Source organism: Pinus tabuliformis, chromosome 3_1 (genome assembly GCF_031772625.1).
Source record: "Pinus tabuliformis cultivar Carrire ecotype Pingquan chromosome 3_1, CPIR1, whole genome shotgun sequence".
NCBI classification, from domain to species: domain Eukaryota; kingdom Viridiplantae; phylum Streptophyta; class Pinopsida; order Pinales; family Pinaceae; genus Pinus; species Pinus tabuliformis.
The window spans coordinates 627,453,095-627,473,308 of NC_142301.1; the positions used below are offsets into that span (position 1 = coordinate 627,453,095).

At 36.8% G+C, this 20,214-nt stretch overlaps 1 pseudogene; it reads right to left on the reverse strand.

Annotated features, from left to right (window-relative positions):
- Positions 1 to 559: 559 nt before the first annotated feature.
- LOC149188608 (succinate dehydrogenase [ubiquinone] iron-sulfur subunit 2, mitochondrial-like) overlaps positions 560 to 20,214 on the reverse strand; it is a 28,865-nt pseudogene continuing 9,210 nt past the window's right edge.

Consider the following 20,214-nt stretch of genomic DNA (forward strand, 5'->3'; position numbering starts at 1 on the left):
TCTCTGACTTCTGGAGGGACTGGACCCTCGGCCCAATAATTTAAAAGCCTAAGTACTTAAAACCATTCATAAATCATTCATTCACCTTCATAAGTCTTTTCCTAAGTAAAATCTTATTTTACTTAGGAAAATTACATAATTTCTCATAAAAACCTTTTTTCACTTAAGCCTAAGTTAAATACACTAATCAACTGTTTTATACTTAGCACTTTTCATTTCATTGTCATATTAATTTTTAACTTATATTATATAAATCCCTGATAATGTTTACCCTTTCCCGTATTATGTAAATATGAAAAACCCCGAATTTCTATATATCCCGCCCCTGGTTAATTATAATCATAAAGCATCCGTAATCGGGATTAATTAGTTGATTCGCAACTAATTAACAGCCCTTAAATCCCCCGCCGCATCAATATGGGATTAATTAACCCTCATGGTTAATTAATAACCTCCCCGACCTATCACACCACTCCCGATATAATTAAATTAACCCTTAATTAAGTCGGGCCCGCCTTTGTTAAACCCCATCATATCGCACCTCCCGTCAACCGTCCGATCAGGTCCTCAAGATCTGATGGCTATTATGAATATCGCGTGACCCTTTGTGACTGCGCATTAGCGTGCGATCACCAAGCGTTTTTTGCACAGTGCCTCTACCATGCGTCAAACGATCTATGGAATCGCTAGCTCCAGGTTCGTTACCGCCCACCCTTAAAAGCAGTGTGATATGAAACCGCTTACCGCCTTCCTGCATATGACAAAAATGTCATATCAGTCACCACTCACATAATCCGCCTATAAACCAAAAAACCCCGCCAACCCTTGACTTTGTAAATAAAACAAACAAGTCATTTTTGTTGTTTTGTACTGTAAACCTGCGCACCCATGCAAAAGAACGTCGAGGTCAATAGTTTGAAGTTTTTAGCCACCAACCTGCTCAAAAAAATCACAGTCGATGCATCCCAGAGCCTTTTAGCCACAACCAATACCTGAATTTCACTGTTCATCCCCTGAACACAGGTATTTATCCAAATTCCCGACAAAACCTTGCAAGTTCTTATTTTCCACTGTAATTTGACAGAAAAGGACCCAAATTTATTACAATTCAGTCTTTGTTTTCGTCATATAAGTTCCTAGACCCTCTGTTTTGCCCATTTCCCAAAGAAAACCTAAATTCCCTTTCTGAATCCACAAGAACCAGAAATGGAAACCCTGGTGGCTTTGAATGTTGCACCTATAAATGCCCCTCATAAAGATTTGGACTACCTACCTTTGGCAGACCAGGACTTCCAAATAAAAGACCTTGCCACTGATAAAAATCACCTCAAAGTCTTTTGCCAAAGTAGAGATAATTATCTGAATGGCTCTAATGTTCTGGGACTATGGGAATCCAATCTTCCTATGTACTTTCTCCCCTAAGTCCATGTTTTCACTGATATAATTCATCAATGCCATCCCAATTATGACCCTAACCGCAAAGCAATTATGTCTCTTAGTCAAACAATCCTTTTCCCAATAACTACAGAATCCATAAATGAGATGTTGCAATTTCACTCCAGTCAAGCTTTCACTCCCATTTCCATTGGATATTTACTTGAGAAATCAAATAAACTATCCCAATCAGAACTTAATCACATCTGTCAGACTTTCATGTTACAGAAACATCAGCCTAAGGACCCACCTCCTTATCTGTAAACATTCTTCACAAATATGGGAAGACTGGTTGTTGATATGACATCTCTGATTATGGGATTCAACACTAGTGAGTTTGTTGATGAGTTAACCCTAGTGTTGTTGTCAATCTTCACTCCTGGACAACCCCTTGCTGTTAAGTATGATTATGCCTCATTTATTGCTAATAAGATTCATGACCAGTTCTTGAGACTGGAAAATGAAGGAGTTTTCAAGTATACCACCTTCATTTATCATCTCATGCTATATTATCAGTCAGAAAACTTCCCTTTCCCTGTCATGAAACTTGATACTAAAGGCAATCCAAGGTCCGTTATTTTTTGGAGTTCCATCTTCCATGATTCCCCTGATTCCCCTTACTCCTATAATGAGTTCATTGATCAGTTTGTTCATCCAGCAACTACCTTATTGACAGGGATTTCCCCTCCCAGGATCAGTGGTGACATTAAGAGGATCCTACAGCTCTCCAAGTAGTACAAAATAGGTGATTGGTATCTATACAAGAACCATACAGAAATCAGGATATATGGGTGTGAGCTCTGCCCTTTCAAGTTACCAAAATACGTTCCAATGAGACTGTTTGCATTGGAATATTTTAGACAAATGATAAATTCAGACTTGGTCCATTTTCATAAAGCCAAAAATAAATCTCAACTCAGAATCAAAAATCAGTTAGGCCCTTTTGTCTGCAACACTAGGGAAGCATGGAGAGAAGCAGAAAAAATTCTAGAAGATCACCTTAAGTTACACAAGAGTTTTGGTTGGATGCCATATGACCCTCATAGCTTCATATGTGATAGAAGAATGAAGAATAGGTTGTCACCATATATACACCATAGAATCCCAGAGATTGAAAAATTTTCCAATATGGATGAATGGAGGGAAGGGACCCTAGTAGAAATTGATAGTGAACAGGTCAATATAGAAAATGTTATGAGAAATCTTGAGAAAACACTTGACCTGGATTCTTTTTGGCATGTATGATTTGAGTCATCTCAAAGGTCAGGAATTAGTGCTTCTACAGTTGAAACCTCTCAGCAGCACTCACAGGATACCAACACACCATTTACAGGAACATCCAAGGGAAAGGGGCCAGAGACCAGCACTCAAGCCACAGAGCAATCTACAATGTCTAAACAGCCTGAAACTTCTAAGGAATAGGCCCAAATGCACACTCCTCCAACTCAAATCAATGTGGTAGAACCTCCAATCTTGTAGACTCCTTTGAATGAGAAAAAGAACAAAAAGAGAGACAGGGAAGTAGCTACCCCTGCCAGTGGACCCTTAGAACAAACTAGTGCTAAAAGGCGTGGATTAAATCCTCTTTCAGAGGAGGAATTTATTGAAGAGACTACCGATAGTCAAAGGAAAGAAGAGGTAGATAGTCATCAAACTTTCCCAATAGGTGGTACATCTACTAGCTCACAGAGACATGAGCTAGAGAGACAACAAAGTGCAAAGGTATCATCTTTCAGGCCACCAGGAAAGGATACTCCAGATATCAAAAAGAAGCTTATAGAAATAAAAGCTAGAAATGATCCACTGAGGATCCATGTTTACAATCAATATCTAAAAATGGCTCCCCCTAATCAAAACAAATTGATGTCAGCCTATGACATCAAAGAAGGAATAATGATAATGAGTTATTTCAAACCTAAAGTGCAACAACCTCAATCAGCAACAGATTACCTCAGAACCAATTTTGAGGTCATGACAAAGGAAATTCATTCTTTGGACCAAATTTAATTACACAAACAGACAGATGAGATGATCTATTCTACATTGACTGGTAAGGCTATGATGGCCCAAATATTGGAAAAATATTTGAATAATACAACTGCCCAATTACAGTTGGAGAAAGCCTCCTCACATGCTAAATATAATAGAATAAAATCTTTAGAAGAATTGATCATTGGGTTGGGTCATGATCCACAAGATGTGAAGGCTGCAGAAGCCTTAATTAAAAAGAAAGATGAAGACATAGTTGCCTTAAGAAAGCAGCTAAAGTTGCCTCCTTCAAGACATCCACAGACTGCTGAGATCATAAAGCAAAAGTCTGAAGAAGAGCTGATGGACTTACTCTTAAAACTTAATGAACGACTGAATGAGATAGAGCAAGAATTAGAAAAATCATTGAAGGACAAGCAGGGAGATTCGACCTCTCAGCCTCCCAATGTGATACCAGTAGTCTCAACTATAGTCCCTTCAACCCTTGGAACAACTTTGGCTCCAAATGCCCCCTTAGTCACAGCAGAGGTGGTCACAGGTACAGCAACAGCAGGAACAACACAGGAAAATACTTCAAATTTGAGCACAGAGGAACTGATAAGATCAATGGAGGAGATGAAACTCCAAGTTTCAGAGTTACAAAAGGTAAAAGAACAATATGTTACCTTAGAACAGAGGTATGATCTTTCAAAGATAAATGTTGTAGAAAAGACAAGGGAAATTAAAGGATTAGAAAACAAGGTAAAATCATTAGAAAAAGACCTTACATTTGACAAGCCCTTGGCAGATATTAGAAAGATTCTTTGGGCCAACATCACTCAGTCAATAAATGATGTTTGGCCATCGATATAGATAATTTTTAGCAAATTGATTTGGTAAAAGCAACCCGAGAAGAAATTCAAAGAACAAGAGCAGAATTAGGAAATATGCCTGAGGAAGCCACCAGGCTCATAAATTTTTTGAATAATAAGAATAAGTACCAACTTGAAGAACTGGGCATTGAAGACAGAATAGGGACTATTCTAGCAGTCAAAAGGGTATTAACTAAAAGGTCTCTGATGCAAAATTTAGAAAGAAGATGTCAGGATATGCAGGAGGAACTTAATGCTTTTATGGAGAAATTTGGTATTTTGTAGAACAAAGGACTACCTAGTCCTTTAGTTATAAATAATAAATTTATGAGGCACATAGATTATATTGAAAAACTGGATCAATAAGCAAATAATCAGGCAAGTTCATCAACAAGCACATCAGCACTAAAGGCACTGCCTACAGGCAGAGTTCTCTATGATAGTCTAGAGAACCTCTTCTATGTCGAGCATGAACTAAAGCACTTGTTTCCAATTTAGCCTACCTTTTTCAGGTACACCGAAACTGATGAAACCCTCAGAAAACTTCAAAAAACCAGAATACCACAGCCAAAATGGTGGGAAGAAATGTTAGAAATTTTGTAACTAGTCCTTGGTAAAAAGTAAATTTTGGTTTTTACTACAGTCAATGATGGTAAAGAGGATAAACAGAGATCAAACAGGTAAAGAGTATCAGAGCAAGTCAAAGTGTATCAGTAAAGATATAAAAGCAGAGCAGCCAGCACAGAATTACATCAAAGATAGCAAGATGCCAAATCATAGGGCCTAACTCCAGCACACTCTCAAGAATAGGGACAGAAAACCATCCGTTTGCCTCTATCTGTTATCTATGAGACCATCTATCTCTATTTTCATGTAACATATGGTTAGTCATCCCAGAATATATCTCACTTTGTTATGAGATATTTTATTGTAAAAAATTTTTATAAATACTCCCTCATTTGGAGTATTGAGGGTGGATTCTTAGACATTGTTGTAAAACTAATTATTTTGTAATAAAGTGTTGTTCAACAAATCTTGCATGGCTTGCTAGATGTATAATTGATACAAAGGACTTTTCACAGGATTCAAGTGCAATACATCAGACAAATAAGTATCTTATAACTCATGTGTTATTGTTTTCCTATTTAAATATTTCAATTATGTTTCATATCTGAATATTGAAACGAAAAAGCTTAATTCAGAAAGTGCTTTAGTGCAATCTGTTTTCAATCGTTTGTATTCTTGATGTTTTCTTCTAAACTCGCATAAGCAGGGAATTCTTAATTGCTCTTGTTTCCTAGTTTACTCCTTTTGATAATTTATTAAAGAATTCTTAATTTCTCTTTATTGGTGATCATTAAAGTTCTCTTCTCTTAAAACATTTTGAAGGATTCTTAATTGCCCTTCATCCCCTTTAATTCTATCCCATCCTATCAAGTCATCATTTGCTCCCTATTTTAGCTATCTTGCCCTGTGAAGCCATCCTTTTGCTGAGAAACCAAGTCCATTCGAGCCATTTTCTTTTGACTCCATTAGCCCAATGGCCTGAAATATTCAGTTCCTACCCTCTACTATTGAATTTCACCACCAAACCCAATCAAAACCCCAAAGCTTTCATAACTAGCCTAATATCTTCCAAAACAAAGCTAAACCTTAAAGAGAGAGCCCTCTCTGGATACATATTGGCTAGATTCTGTATCTAAAAGTTGGCTTGTGGTTACCTCGGATCCCTTTCCTCTTCTTACAACTTCTAGGAAAATCTGAGTGATAACACCACCAAAACCAGTCAAGGGATCACAAGGCCCAAAACAAGAACATAAACAACCAAGATTTACTGCAATCCTGCCAAAACAGGTCAAGGGGTCACTAGGCCAAAAACAAGAACATAAACAACCAAGATTTACCACAATCCTGTCAAAACTAGTCAAGGAATTACTAGGCCCAAAACAAGCTTGGATGCCTCAGAATTTCTTCACCAATACCTTGAGGAGTTTTCCCATCTCCACCCTCAGGCTTTACTGCAATCTTGTCAAAACCGGTCAAGGGATCACTAGGCCAAAACAAGATCATAAACAGCCAAGATTTGCCACAATCTCACCCAATCAGGTCAAGGGATTAGTGGGCCCAAAACAATATTTGATGCCTCAGAATTTCTTCACAAATACCTTAAGGAATTTTCTCATCTCCACCCTTAGGCTTTACCGCAATCCTGACTAAATCGATCAAAGGATTCCTATTCCCTTGGGAACTTTCCTGAGACCACCTCACCTCGTTCCAAAACCATCCAGAAATCCAAATCTAAACCAAATTAAAGAACCCCATCACACCATGGCTGTCTAGAAATGGCAAGGCAAGGCTAAAACGAGTGTCACACCTAGAAAAACCCATGCCAATGACAGCAAGAGAACTAAATACACAAATTCATGTACCATGCATTCACAAACCAAGTAGGAAATCATACATGCAACCTATTACCTGTTAGGATATTCCGACACATAGGATATAGTTAAGTTCAACTTGGTCTAGTATAGAGTTAGGTAAAGTGTCTTTCTTTACCGTTGTACATTTTGTAACTTACAATCCGACGGTCACGATATGTAGTGATCTGACGGTTCACTCTCACCTCGGTATTACCGACACTTGATCTGTGGCTTGACACCAGATTGGTTCATGAGTTCTATTTAAAGCGCATGGAGGGTCATTGTTCGGGTAATCCGTGCATGAGAGAAGCTTATGTAAATTTTCATTCTTTGATTAATAAATTGCCTGTAGTACCCACGTTGGGACAGGCCGTGGACTGTTTCCCTCTTTGAGGGTTTTAACCACGTCAAAATATTGGTGTATTGATCTGTGATCTGGTTGTGAGCGGTGTCCTTTTGGTATTCTTTCTGAGGAACTTACCCTGTAAATTCCTACATGGTATCAGAGCTATTTGAGGGCCGCGTCCGTTGGTGATCCAAATCTGAAGCCGGTAGAACTGCATGCGGCTGTCGTTTCCTAGATCTGTTGTTTCTGACTGCTTTCAGGCCGAGAGGACTGCTCTGTTGCGTTCGGAGCATCTGTTCCAGTGAGGAACCCCTTTCGTTTCACGCGAAAAGGTTTCCGGTCGCCCTAGCTGCGTCATTTTTCAGATCGGGAGGTATACAGTGTTTTTGCAGTTTACTGTTATTTTCTCTCTGCTTATTTCGGTTTCGGTTTATTTAGCCCTTTTTTTTAACCGGATCTATACCTTTCATTTCTGCGTATTCTCTTTGCTCTGCGACTCTGTGCGATCTGGGCAAATCATAAACAGAAAGGAAGGATTTTTCTCATGCATATGCTCTTTTCCCTGCACCTTAGTGTGATCTCGGAAAATCAGAAACATTGAGAAAAATATTTAGTTTCTCGGCTAAAGCTAACTTTGAGATTTTTTTTTTTTTAAAATATCTAGTTTTTTTGCTAAAGCTAACTTCGAGCCGCAAGGTTCATTTTTCTTTGCATATTCGTGTTGGGTTTTGTGTTTTGTGTTTTGTAGGGGCGGATTTTTTCATTCCCGCACATTCGCGCACTTTGCCGGCAACTTCAACAATTTTTTTTCAAAAAGCCATAACTTCTTCATCCGGAAGCCTTTTTCAGAGCCGTTTTTTTTAAAACAGCCTAATTTTTCGAGATCTATCCATTGGAACACTTACTTTCAGCATCTTCAGCTTCAGTTTTTTAAAAAAAATGGAAAGTCCATGCCAAGTCATTCTTGACAGCACTAACTACTTCCAATGGGTAGCCTACATGGAAGATTTACTTAGAAGTAAAGGTCTCTACAGAATAGCCACAGACCAAGAGAAGAAACCAAAAGATGAAGACAAGGCTGCCAAATGGGAAAATAGACAAGATCAAGCACGTGGTTTTATAGGGATGTCTATTTCTCCTGATCTTAGATTCCATATTGCAGAACTTGAGACTCCTCATGAAGCATTAGAAAAAATCGCTAAATTTTTTGGGATTAAAAATGAAATTAGAGCCCATCAACTTGAAAATGAGTTGCTTACTTTGGATCCTAATAATTTTTCTTGTATTGAAGATTTCTTGTCCAAATTCAAGACCCTTAGATATCTCTTGGAAGGTGTTAAGGTTAAGAAAGAAGATGGTAACCTTATTTATTCCATTCTTACTAAGTTGGGACCAGCCTACTCTGTATTTGTTTCCACTTTCCATTCTACAATAGAAGCTTTCATTTGTCAAGGAAAAGACTACAAGGCCCCTTCCTTTGACTCCTTTTGTGATTCCTTAATAAGAGAACAAGAAAAACTCTTACACCTTGGTCTTCTTAATCTTGGAAACTCTTCCAAGAAAGCGTTAGCCGCCCAGCAGCAACCAAATTCAAAGAATCCTAAGAAGTCATATCCTAAAAAGAATGGTCCTAAACCAAACAAGGGTCCTAAGCAAAATCAGCCTCAAAATGAAAGATCATTTCAGCAAAATGATAAGACCAATAAAAACAAATGGAAGAAGACTGATAGACATTGTAACTTTTGTAATCGAGATGGCCACTTAGAATCTAAATGCTTTAAGAAGATGGAAGCCTTGGAAGCCGCAATGAAGAAACATAACATCCATGTGGAGCATACTTCAACTTCAACTTCCGGAATGGCACTTTCTGCATGTCGTTGTCAATCATCTCAGTCTGGTTATGCATTAAATGTATCTTCTTCTTCTCCTTCTCATGAGTGGCTCATTGATTCTGGAGCCTCTTATCACATGGCCAAAAACCAAGCCATGTTTTCTTCTTTAAATGATTGTAACACCAAAAACATATATGTTGGTGATGATAGATCTCTTAATGTTGTAGGGACTGGAACTGTTCATCTAGACAATGGTCAGTTTAATGATGTATTATGTGTTCCAACCTTATCCTGCAACCTTCTATCTGTATATCAGATAACTCATTCAGGTGAAGGTAAAATTGTTGAATTTTCACCTCATGATGTTGTAATCAAGGATCTGAGAGATCCTAAACAGATTCTAGCTACTGGTATTGCTGATGATTCCACAAGGTTGTATAAGTTTCACAACTTTGGGTCATCAAATCTTCCCTCAGTATTTGTTGCTCATAATGATGAAGTGAGCAAACTTTGGCATGAGCGATTTGGTCACTTAAACTATCGCTCCCTTCAGCATCTATGTAAAGAAAATATGGTGACAGGTCTTCCTATGGTATCTTGCAGAGATGGTGTTTGTTCCGGATGTGTACTCAGAAAACATCATCGGGACAGTTTTGACAAACGTGCCTCTTGGCACACCTCAGCCCCTTTACAGCTTGTGCACAGTGATTTATGTGGTCCACTTCCTGTTGCTTCATTCTCTGGCTGCAAGTATTTCTTAACTTTCATTGATGATTTCTCCAGACGCACTTGGGTATACTTCTTAAAACTCAAGAGCGAAGTATTTAACACATTTTTGGCCTTCAAAGCCTTTGTTGAAAAACAATCTGGACATCAAATTCTTAAGCTAAGAACTGATAATGGTGGAGAATATGTTAAAAACACATTCATCAACTTTTGCACCGAAAATGGAATTCAAATGCAACATACTGTTCCATACACTCCACAACAAAATGGTGTAGCTGAAAGGAAAAACCGCACCTTAAAGGAAATGGCTAATTGTATGCTGCAATCTAAAGGACTCAGTCTTAGTTTTTGGGCTGAAGCAATTAATTGTGCAAATTATATAATCAATCGCACTCCTACTAAGGTTCTACAGAATATCACTCCAGAAGAAGCTTGGAGTTCCATTAAACCAGATGTAAGTCACTTTCGTGTTTTTGGAAGTGAAGCATGGGCCCATATTCCAGATGAAAAGCATAAAGCTTTAGAACCTAAGAGTGAGAAATGTACTTTTGTTGGATATTCTGAAGATGTAAAAGGTTATAGACTTATTCCATTTAAGTCCAAAAATTTTATCATTAGAAGAGATGTAAAATTTGATGAAAATAAATCGGCCTGCGAGCCTAGTCCGGCGGATGTGCCACCTCTTCCTATCTCTTCTACTTTTGAAAACATTTCTTCTTCAGATGATGAAAGTGAGGATGATAATCCTCCCCCACCTTCTCAGGATCCTCAACTTCCAAGATGGGTCCGTGCTACTCGGGATGCAGCAGGTGATCTTGCCGGTGATCCTACAGATCAGCGACGTACACGTTCTCAGTTTGAAAGAGCCTCTTCTTTACTGGCTCAAGCTCCAGTAAATCATGATCCTGACACTTTTGCAGAAGCTTCAGGCCATCCACATTGGGAAGCAGCTATGAATGAAGAATATCATTCATTGTTGACAAATGATACATGGGATCTTGTTCCTCTACCAAAGGGACGCAAACTTGTTAGATGTAAATGGGTTTACAGAACCAAGTATGGACCAGATGGGAAAGTTGATAAACATAAAGCTCGTCTTGTTGCCAAGGGTTTTTCACAGGTTGAAGGCATTGACTACACTGAAACCTTCTCCCCTGTTGCCAAAATGAACTCTATCCGCCTTGTTCTTTCCCTTGCTGCCTCTTTAAAATGGGAAGTCCATCAGATGGATGTTAAATCTGCCTTCTTGCATGGGGACTTGCATGAAGAAATCTATATGGAACAACCCATTGGCTTCATCCAAACAGACTCCAGCCTTGTATGTCGACTTAAGAAATCTCTTTATGGTCTCAAGCAAGCTCCTTGGGCTTGGTATGCCAAAATGGATAGCTTTCTTTTAGAATCTGGCTTTTCTAGGTGTTATTCTGACAATACTGTCTACACCAAGAAAGTGGGCAACTCTCTTATCATCCTTGTTCTTTATGTTGATGATCTTATCCTTACTGGTAGTGATCCCAACCTTATAAACCATGTGAAGTCTAGCCTCAAAAGGAAATTTGAAATGACAGACTTAGGACACTTACACTATTTTCTCGGTCTTCAAGTCTTGCAATCCAAGGAGGGTATTTCCCTTTCCCAGTCCAAGTATGCTTGTGATATTCTTCATCATTTTCACATGGAAGACTGTAAGCCAGCCCCTTCTCCCTTTCAGTCTGGAGTCAAACTTTCAGTCTCTTGTACTTCTCCTGAAGTTGATGCTACCTTATACCGTCAACTTGTAGGAAAACTCTTGTATTTAACCCATACTCGTCCTGATCTTTCCTTTGCTGTTGGCCTTGTTGCTCGTTTTATGCAAAACCCCCGTGAAAGTCATTGGAAAGCAGCCAAAAGAATACTTCGTTATGTTCGAGGTACAGTACAGTTTGGGATTCATTACAGTGCCAAAGCAGCTCCTCTATTAGTTGGTTTCACTGATTCTGATTGGGCTGGTGACCCTGATGATCGGAAGTCTACTGCCGGTTATGTCTTCACTCTTGGTTCAGGACCTATTACATGGGCTTGTAAGAAACAGGCTGCCATTTCTCTTTCGTCAGCAGAAGCAGAGTATCGTGGTGCCGTGGAAGCTAGTAAGGAAGCCTTGTGGCTTCGTCAGATCCTATCAGAGTTTGGCTTTGAGCAGCAGCATCCAACCACACTTTGGTGTGATAATCAAAGTGCCATTCAGCTATGCAAAGATCCAGTCCAGCATCAGCGCAGCAAACACATTGAACTACACATGCACTTCATCAGAAAGCTCATTCATGACCATGTTCTTGAAGTGCAATATTGTTCAACAGATGATCAGGTTGCAAACATCTTCACAAAGGCTCTCACAGAGGCGAAGTTCACTAAACTTCGATATATGCTTGGAGTTCAGGAAGTTGTCACTAAGGGGGGATAGGCTCTAGTGCCTCCTTCCTTCTCCTATTGTGTCATATTTGTAAATCCTTCAATCCTATCCCAAGTTGTTCTTAAGGGGGGATGTTAGGATATTCCGACACATAGGATATAGTTAAGTTCAACTTGGTCTAGTATAGAGTTAGGTATAGAGTTAGGTAAAGTGTCTTTCTTTACCGTTGTACATTTTGTAACTTACAATCTGACGGTCACGATATGTAGTGATCCGATTGTTCATTCTCACCTCGGTATTACCGACACTTGATTCGTGGCTTGACACCCGATTGGTCCATGAGTTCTATTTAAAGCGCATGGAGGTTCATTGTTCGGGTAATCCGTGCATGAGAGAAGCTTATGTAAATTTTCATTCTTTGATTAATAAATTGCCTGTAGTACCCACGTTGGGACAGGCCGTGGACTGTTTCCCTCTTTGAGGGTTTTAACCACGTCAAAATACTGGTGTATTGATCTGTGATCTGGTTGTGAGCGGTGTCCTTTTGGTATTCTTTCTGAGGAACTTACCCTGTAAATTCCTACATTACCTACAAGTATTCCTATTGAAGCTACTTGATCCAACTTTTCCTTACTTTCCTTTGTTTACATGTCTTCATTTGCCTTCCTTTCTCCAATGCTAGAGTGCTCCAACAATAATCTAAGTGTGCAATAGTATGAGATAAGAGAGAGATCTCAAAGCGAAAACATACAATAGTTAACCAGTAAAAGCTGTGAACTAATCCTCAGAAGAATTTTTATTATTGAGGCCTCTGTTTTCATCATTTTCCTCTATTTTCCTTCAATTTTCTTCTCATGCAAATGTGTGACCTTTCATATCCCCTTTCTCCTATTTTCCTTTATTTTCATAAATAAAATACCAATAAATTCCTCTTTTCCTTTTCAAAGGCTTTGCCAATTTCTCCTTAGCCATAATAAACCAAATGAACACCCACTAGAATTTGTTTCCCAACATTCAGCTTGGAATACATATCCCATGACCTTGGTTTTATTTTTCCTTTATTAACTTTATTACATGAACTTTTAACCCAGGGCTATTACAAATTTAAATGGAAATTTTTTCCCTAAATAGTTACTCGAAAATTTGATTTAAGCACATGAGTAAAGTGAAAATTAACCACAGATGTAGAAAATCCTACAAATCTAGCTCTGACAACATGTAGAAAATTCTACAAATATAGCTCTAATACCATGTATAAATTCCTTGTAGATTCAAACTGCAAATTGTAATATGCTAAAATAATTGACTTGAATCTACTCTACTCATCAGCGAAAACAATAAACAATCGATGGAATCATGAAACATACAAGAGAAAGAATTCAATCACACATAACACAATAATTTTATGGGGAAAGCCACATCTAAAAACCCCTGCTATTTGTATATTTCATTAATCAAAGAATTTGGGTATGCTCTGCTCAACCTTGAGCTCAAACTACATAAGTATTTGCTATCCTCTGCATGATTGACTACCTTTAGCCAATACTTATCCAAATTTTCAATTCTCTAAGCTCCTTATTCCTTGCATTTTTCCCTTGGGAATTAGACCCTATTTAATGGGAAAATTCCTCAATTATGAATTGTGCAATTCTCATAGGCCTTCCTATGACTTCATGCACCATTAGTTTAATTTAGATGATTTTATTATTGGTAGTACATTGTCCCTAAACTCCAATCTCAACTGGGTATTTCTTTGATCTGACATGCATGAGTTAATTATGAGTGAATCTTAAGTTTACTGGTTGATCACTGCAGGTTACACCCCACTACTACAGGTTACACCCCACTACAGCAGGTTACACCCCACGGTTATAGGTTACACCCCACTATTACAGGTTACACCCCAATATTGTAGGTTACACCCCACTACAGTAAGTTACACCCCACTACTATTGGTTACACCCCACCATTGCAGGTTACACCCCACTACAGTAAGTTACACTACACTACTACAGGTTACACCCCACTACAGTAAATTACACCCCACTACTGCAAGTTTCACCCCATTACTGGACCTCCCACTAATTCCTCTGTCAATTGGAACTAGTTTAACTTACTTTAACTCAGCTAGACTTAAATAAATAATTACAACTCAAAATAAACTCAGCTAGTGCTCCTAATTATAGGAGACACTCTACATGACTTTAGTTAGACCCTCAGCTCAAATTAACTGAGCTAAATAAGTCAAATTAACTTAGTTAAGTATTACAAGTTGTCATGAGATGTGGAATTACAATTTATTCCCAATTTAATTCAAGGACAAATTAAATTAGTATTTTTCTTGATGTTATTTTTAACATTTCTTGTTATTTTCAACACTCCCCCTCAACAAGAAACGAATTCAAATTTATCCTCATCTAATACCTTTCGAATGTTCTACATGCATCTCTTTTCACTGTTATTATTGCTACTGCAACATATACAAATGAAAATCATCCAAAAATAAATAAATTGAATCAACTGTCTACTGGGAAAACAATGTTGTTGTTGTTGACTCTGCTACTGAGCCTCCTACTCTGTTTTCAACACTTCTCTTCACTCCTCATTATCTAACTAACATTGATCCTCCTGCTACTAAATATTGTGGGCCCCCATAGCAAGGTAATAATACTTGAGACAAAAAACCTCATTGGACCCTGCCAAAAACTCTGCAACTCTTGGGACTATTGCTTCACATCGCCCCACCTCACACTAGGAGGTATGGTTTCATATGTTCCCTCTTACCACTTGGCCTGAAATCTCCCCCTACTAGAGGTATCTTCTTGAAATGATGTTTCCACTCTTCCTCTTTTCTGCTTCTCTACTTGTGGCTGCTCCACAACTTCCTGAGGCTTCTTGTGAGGTTACATGTTGAGAGGTCTAAAATGCTCCCTCTCAACCACCAAATCTCTAGTGTTTTTTCTTTGCTCCTTAAGGCTTTTCATGCATGAGCTAAATCTGATCTACTCATATTATTATCACTAATGCTTCTGTGCTTCTGCTACAACCACTGTAATAATGAGTCTGATCTCCCCAAATCCTGAAGTACTAACTTGCATAAGGATGCTCCCTCTGAAACTAGACTCCCTCTGAGTCTTGATATCACTATGGGAAAACTCTCTGCTCCTCAATCTACCAATGTTAATGATCAAAACTCCTTTTTGTTTCACTAAACATTGGCCCACTAATCTGCCTACTAGCAACCTTCTAGCTCCATTAAGAAGTCTGCACATATGGTCTTCTAGATCTACCTGAACTAAAGCTCCATCAATCTACAACGAAAACTTCAAATTCTTCTCTTCTATTGTGATTTCAGCTTCGATACCATGTAGAAAATTCCTACAAATGTAGCTCTAATATCGTATCAATTTATACAAATATAGCTCCAATACCATGTAGAAATTCCTTATAGATTCAAATTACAAATTGTAATATGCTAAAATAATCGACTTTAATCTACTCTACTCATCAACAAAAATAATAAACAATCGATGAAATCACGAAGCATACAAGAGAAATAATTCAATGACACATAACACAATGATTTTATGGGGAAAGCCATATTTAAAAACCCCTGTTATCTGTATATTGCATTAGTCAAAGAATATGTATGAATACAATATGCTCTTCTCAACCTTGAGCTCTACCTACACAATTATTTTCTATCCTCTACCTGACTGACTTCCTTTAGCAAATACTGAGCCAAATTTCCAAGCATCCAAACTCCTTATTCCTTGCATTGTTCCCTTGGGAATTATCCCTATTTAATGGGGAAATTCCTCGATTATGAATTGTGTAATCCTCACATGCCTTCCTCTAACTGCATGCACCATCAGTTTAATTTAGATGATTTTACAACTAATAATACATTGTCCCTGAACACCAATCTCAACCGGGTCTTTCTCTGATCTAACATGCATGAGTTAATTATGAGTGAATATTCAGTTTAATGGTTGATCACTGCAGGTTACACCCCAGTACTACAGGTTATACCCCACTGCAACAAGTTAAACCCCACTCTTGTAGGTAACACCCCACTACTGCAGTTTACACCCCACTACTACAGTTTACACCCCACTACAGTAAGTTACACCCCACTGTTGTAGGTTACACCCCACTACTGCAGGTTACACCCCGCTACAATAAGTTGCACCCCAATATTGCATGTTACACCCCACTACAGTAAGTTACACCCTGATACTGTAGGTTTCACCCCACTACTATACCTTCCACTATTCCCCCCAATAGTTGGAACTAGTTTAACCGACTTTAACTCAGTTAGACTGAATTAAATAATTACAACTCAAAATAAACTCAACTAGTGATCCTAATTGTAGGAGACACTCTACATTGCTCTAGTTAGATCCTCAACTCGAATTAACTGAGCTAACTAAGTCAAAATAACTTAGTTAACTATTACAAGTTTTCATGAGATGTGGAGTTACAATTTATTCCCAATTTAATTCGAGGACACATTAAATTAGGGATTTTCTTGATGTTATTTTTAACATTTCTTGTTGTTATTTTCAACAACAGATCCATGAGACTAATGAATTAGATAGCTAATCCAAAAGACAATCATCTTCATATCAAACAAAAGTGCACAATATGAAAATTTTACATAGATCTACCATCAAAAGATAAAATTTGTATTTTAAATAAAAGTATTTAAATACAAATTGATGAAACCTAGTCTCTTTTCTCTGTTCCTTGATTCGTTCTCCAACAATCCTTCCAAAATCATAAGCTTTTCCACTAAACGGAAATAGTTGCAATAGTGCAAGCTTTATCTCCAATACAAAGTCTAGATCTCGAAAAGAAAACCCCCAATAACCCATATCTGAGTTTTCCTCTATTATGAAACCAGCTCACAAAAATATAGAAGTGTAGGGACCTAACATCCTCTCTATATAAAACTCAAATTATCATTACAAAAATGCTTAGATATTCTAAGTTGTAGAAGAGATGTACCCTTTCCTCCTTCCAAAACTGATATTTAATAATTTACAAAAATATCCAAAAATGGAGAGTTGTTGGAAGTGGTTAAGATCCATCAAATTTGGAGCTTGAAATGGTCGAGGATCTAAAAATGAAACAGGGTTGTAAATTTTATACATTTTTAAGTGAAATTATGCATATATAATTTTAAGTAAAATAAACTTTTAAATAATGATGTGCATACTAAGTACACAAAAATTAACTTGGAAACCACTAACTAGGAACCAACCTAATTTAGAGGTGCACCTCTATCTTCTTCAATGTATTAATTGAACCATTCACAATATGATAGTCAAGTACTTCAAAAAATAATATACATGTTCAAGCAAACACCTCTTGCATGAATACACAACCTAAATGCAAGGAATATAATACAACTCCAATTCAACAGAATGACTCAAGAAACTAGATTATAAGGATGATAAGACGAGACATTTTGGCATGAAAAATAAATAGTAAAATGAATGAATGAGTGTGATAGGAACATTGTCCCTTTCCATAAAACCACCTTAAAACATATAAGTTGTAATAAAATATTCAACATCATGAATGAGATAGAAAACAACTTGTAGGAATTTGAGGAGATAACCCAAAAACTGGAGGCTTTTTAGCACTCTCTTAATAGATATCTTTATAAATTGGTGACAGCCATAAAACAAAACAATACTAAATGTACCCTCTCTAGTTACTCACAAGCATTATTGAGTACCCATGATGGAAGTCACTAAGGAAGAGGTGTTAATAGGTGGAGAAACCAATAAAAGATCCCATAGCATGTAATTCCCTAAATATAGATGGATTCATGTGGAATTCTATAAGGAGTTTAGAAAATACTAGTTGGTGATGATGTATGGAGGTTAGTATAAGAAATTACAAAACAAGGATAAACCTTATTATCGTTAAAGGTAACCTCCCTAACCCTCATTCCGAAAGATCTTAAAGTCAACTCCCTAGACAAGTTCAAACTCAAAAGCTTCTATAATTACATATATAAAATCATCTAAGATAAATCTCATCATGGATTTGTTAAATTTCAAGGAGAAAGGATGTTAGTAGGGAAGAAGGCACGTTTTTTATGGAATAATACTCACACATGAATCCATTCACACCTTGAAAACAAGTATGAAACCAAGTATGATGATTAATATTGATATGTCAAAGGAATATGAACACATAACTTGTGATTTTGTTTAGGCAATTGTATAAGATTTCAATTTGAGGGGTACGTGAATGAAAAAAATAAGTATGTTAAACTAGATATATCTACTTTCAATTTTGGTAAATGGATCTCCAACATCTCCATTTCAACTGAAAAAGAAATTTCCAACAAGGGAAGCATATATATTTGTTTCTATCCATTCTCCTAGTAAAAAGATTGAGCATGATGTCCCTCATACTAGAAAAGTGTCAATTCAAATTGAGAGGAATTCCATGCAGTGATGATGGAATTCCTTTCTTGCACATACATTTCATAGATGATATCATGCTCTTAGTTGGACAATAATGTGAGAGGTCAAAGGGTTAGATTAAGTCTATATTACTTTTCATGGTATTTTTGGAATAATACTATGTCTCTTAAATCAAAATATCCGACTTTTCGAGTGGCCCCTCCACTCATCATCTAAATTATAATTTATTAATTTATTCTAATCTATATTATTTCAACTTTATTACATTAATTTATTTTTATCCCTAACTCATTTACATTTCCAAACTTTAATCATATTATTAATTCCAATTATTTTTTCAATTTATTAATGTATTAATCTTATGCTCTATTCTAATATTTTAATTTAGTTTGATTTAACCTAATTTATATTATATAAATCAATTTTGGTTTCCCTAACCTAATTTACATTATATAAACTGATTTATCTTTAGCCCAAACCTAAATTGTTTTTTCTTTTTTGGTAAATCTTTGGTCTTTATCTCGGTCCATTCATTGACTCTCTCCTAATGGATTTCTCCTATCCCAATGAATAACCCTTAGCTCTAATATTTTTAATATTGTTTATGTAACATGCTTCTTATCTTTATGATTTTCTAGTCCCTAATGATGAGTTGAGGGTCCACTCGAAAAATTGGATGTTTCAAATAAGATGTTTTTTTATTCCAAAAATACCATGAAAAACAAAATGCCAAATTATGCAAATATTCACACATAAATATAGATTAATTTTTGTTCACTTTAGAAGGATAATTAATCAAATCCTAAAATATTCTTTTTAAATATAATGATAGAAACCCAATTTTTAGAATTAGGGTCTGAAACCTTCCTAGGTCGGTTTGAGACATTAAATTATGTTTTTTGGGGCTAAAATTCTCACCCAAGTGTGGGTTCATATGATGTTATTTTTCACTTGAATACCTTTCCAACAATGTAATAATCATGTCAATCATAGTTCAGATGCAAAATTTATGCCTCCTATAAATTGACCTATCGTGATTGATTACCATAATTTGAGAGGATGTCGTGTTAGCCCCCATTATTCATGGAAAAGGGGATATCCATGTGGTAAATGTGAAGAATACGCTAGAAGATTTGATTTCTAACTCATTTAAAGGGTTGAATGGATCAAATATAATCACTATATTTGTATTGAGATGTGTTATAACTAGGCCACTAGGAAGAAAAGGGGTTCCATTCTATTTGCTTGCATTTTGTTCCATAATAGAGTAGAGTAGTTGAGTGTGGATAGAGAGATATCATAATGGAGGGGATATTTATTTTGTACTATCCCAAAAGCCATATGTGTTAGGAAAATCCATACAACACCTTCTCCTTTGTACTTGCATCATTTCCATTCTAGACAAAAGAGAGAAGACCAGCATCACGTTCCAACTGGGTTTTCTCCCTTATGGGTTTCCTACAGTATATCTTGGTGTTCAATGTGGGTTATGAGTGATTTTATTTACCTATTCTCCATTTTCCACATGTTATCTATTGCATGCATGAATATCAAAATAATAATGGAAAATCTAGAATCTAAAAGGGATTAACCCTTCATAGTATAAGGTTTGATGTATTTTCACAGATTAATTATGATCAACTATTCAATGAAATATCCATGGTAATTTATAGATAATATTGGTATTATAACATGTTTCTTTGGGTATTTTTTGGGAATTTTAAGGGATCAAATTGATTTAAGTAAAAGTACACCCCAAAAAGTGTTACTTTTTAGAGAAA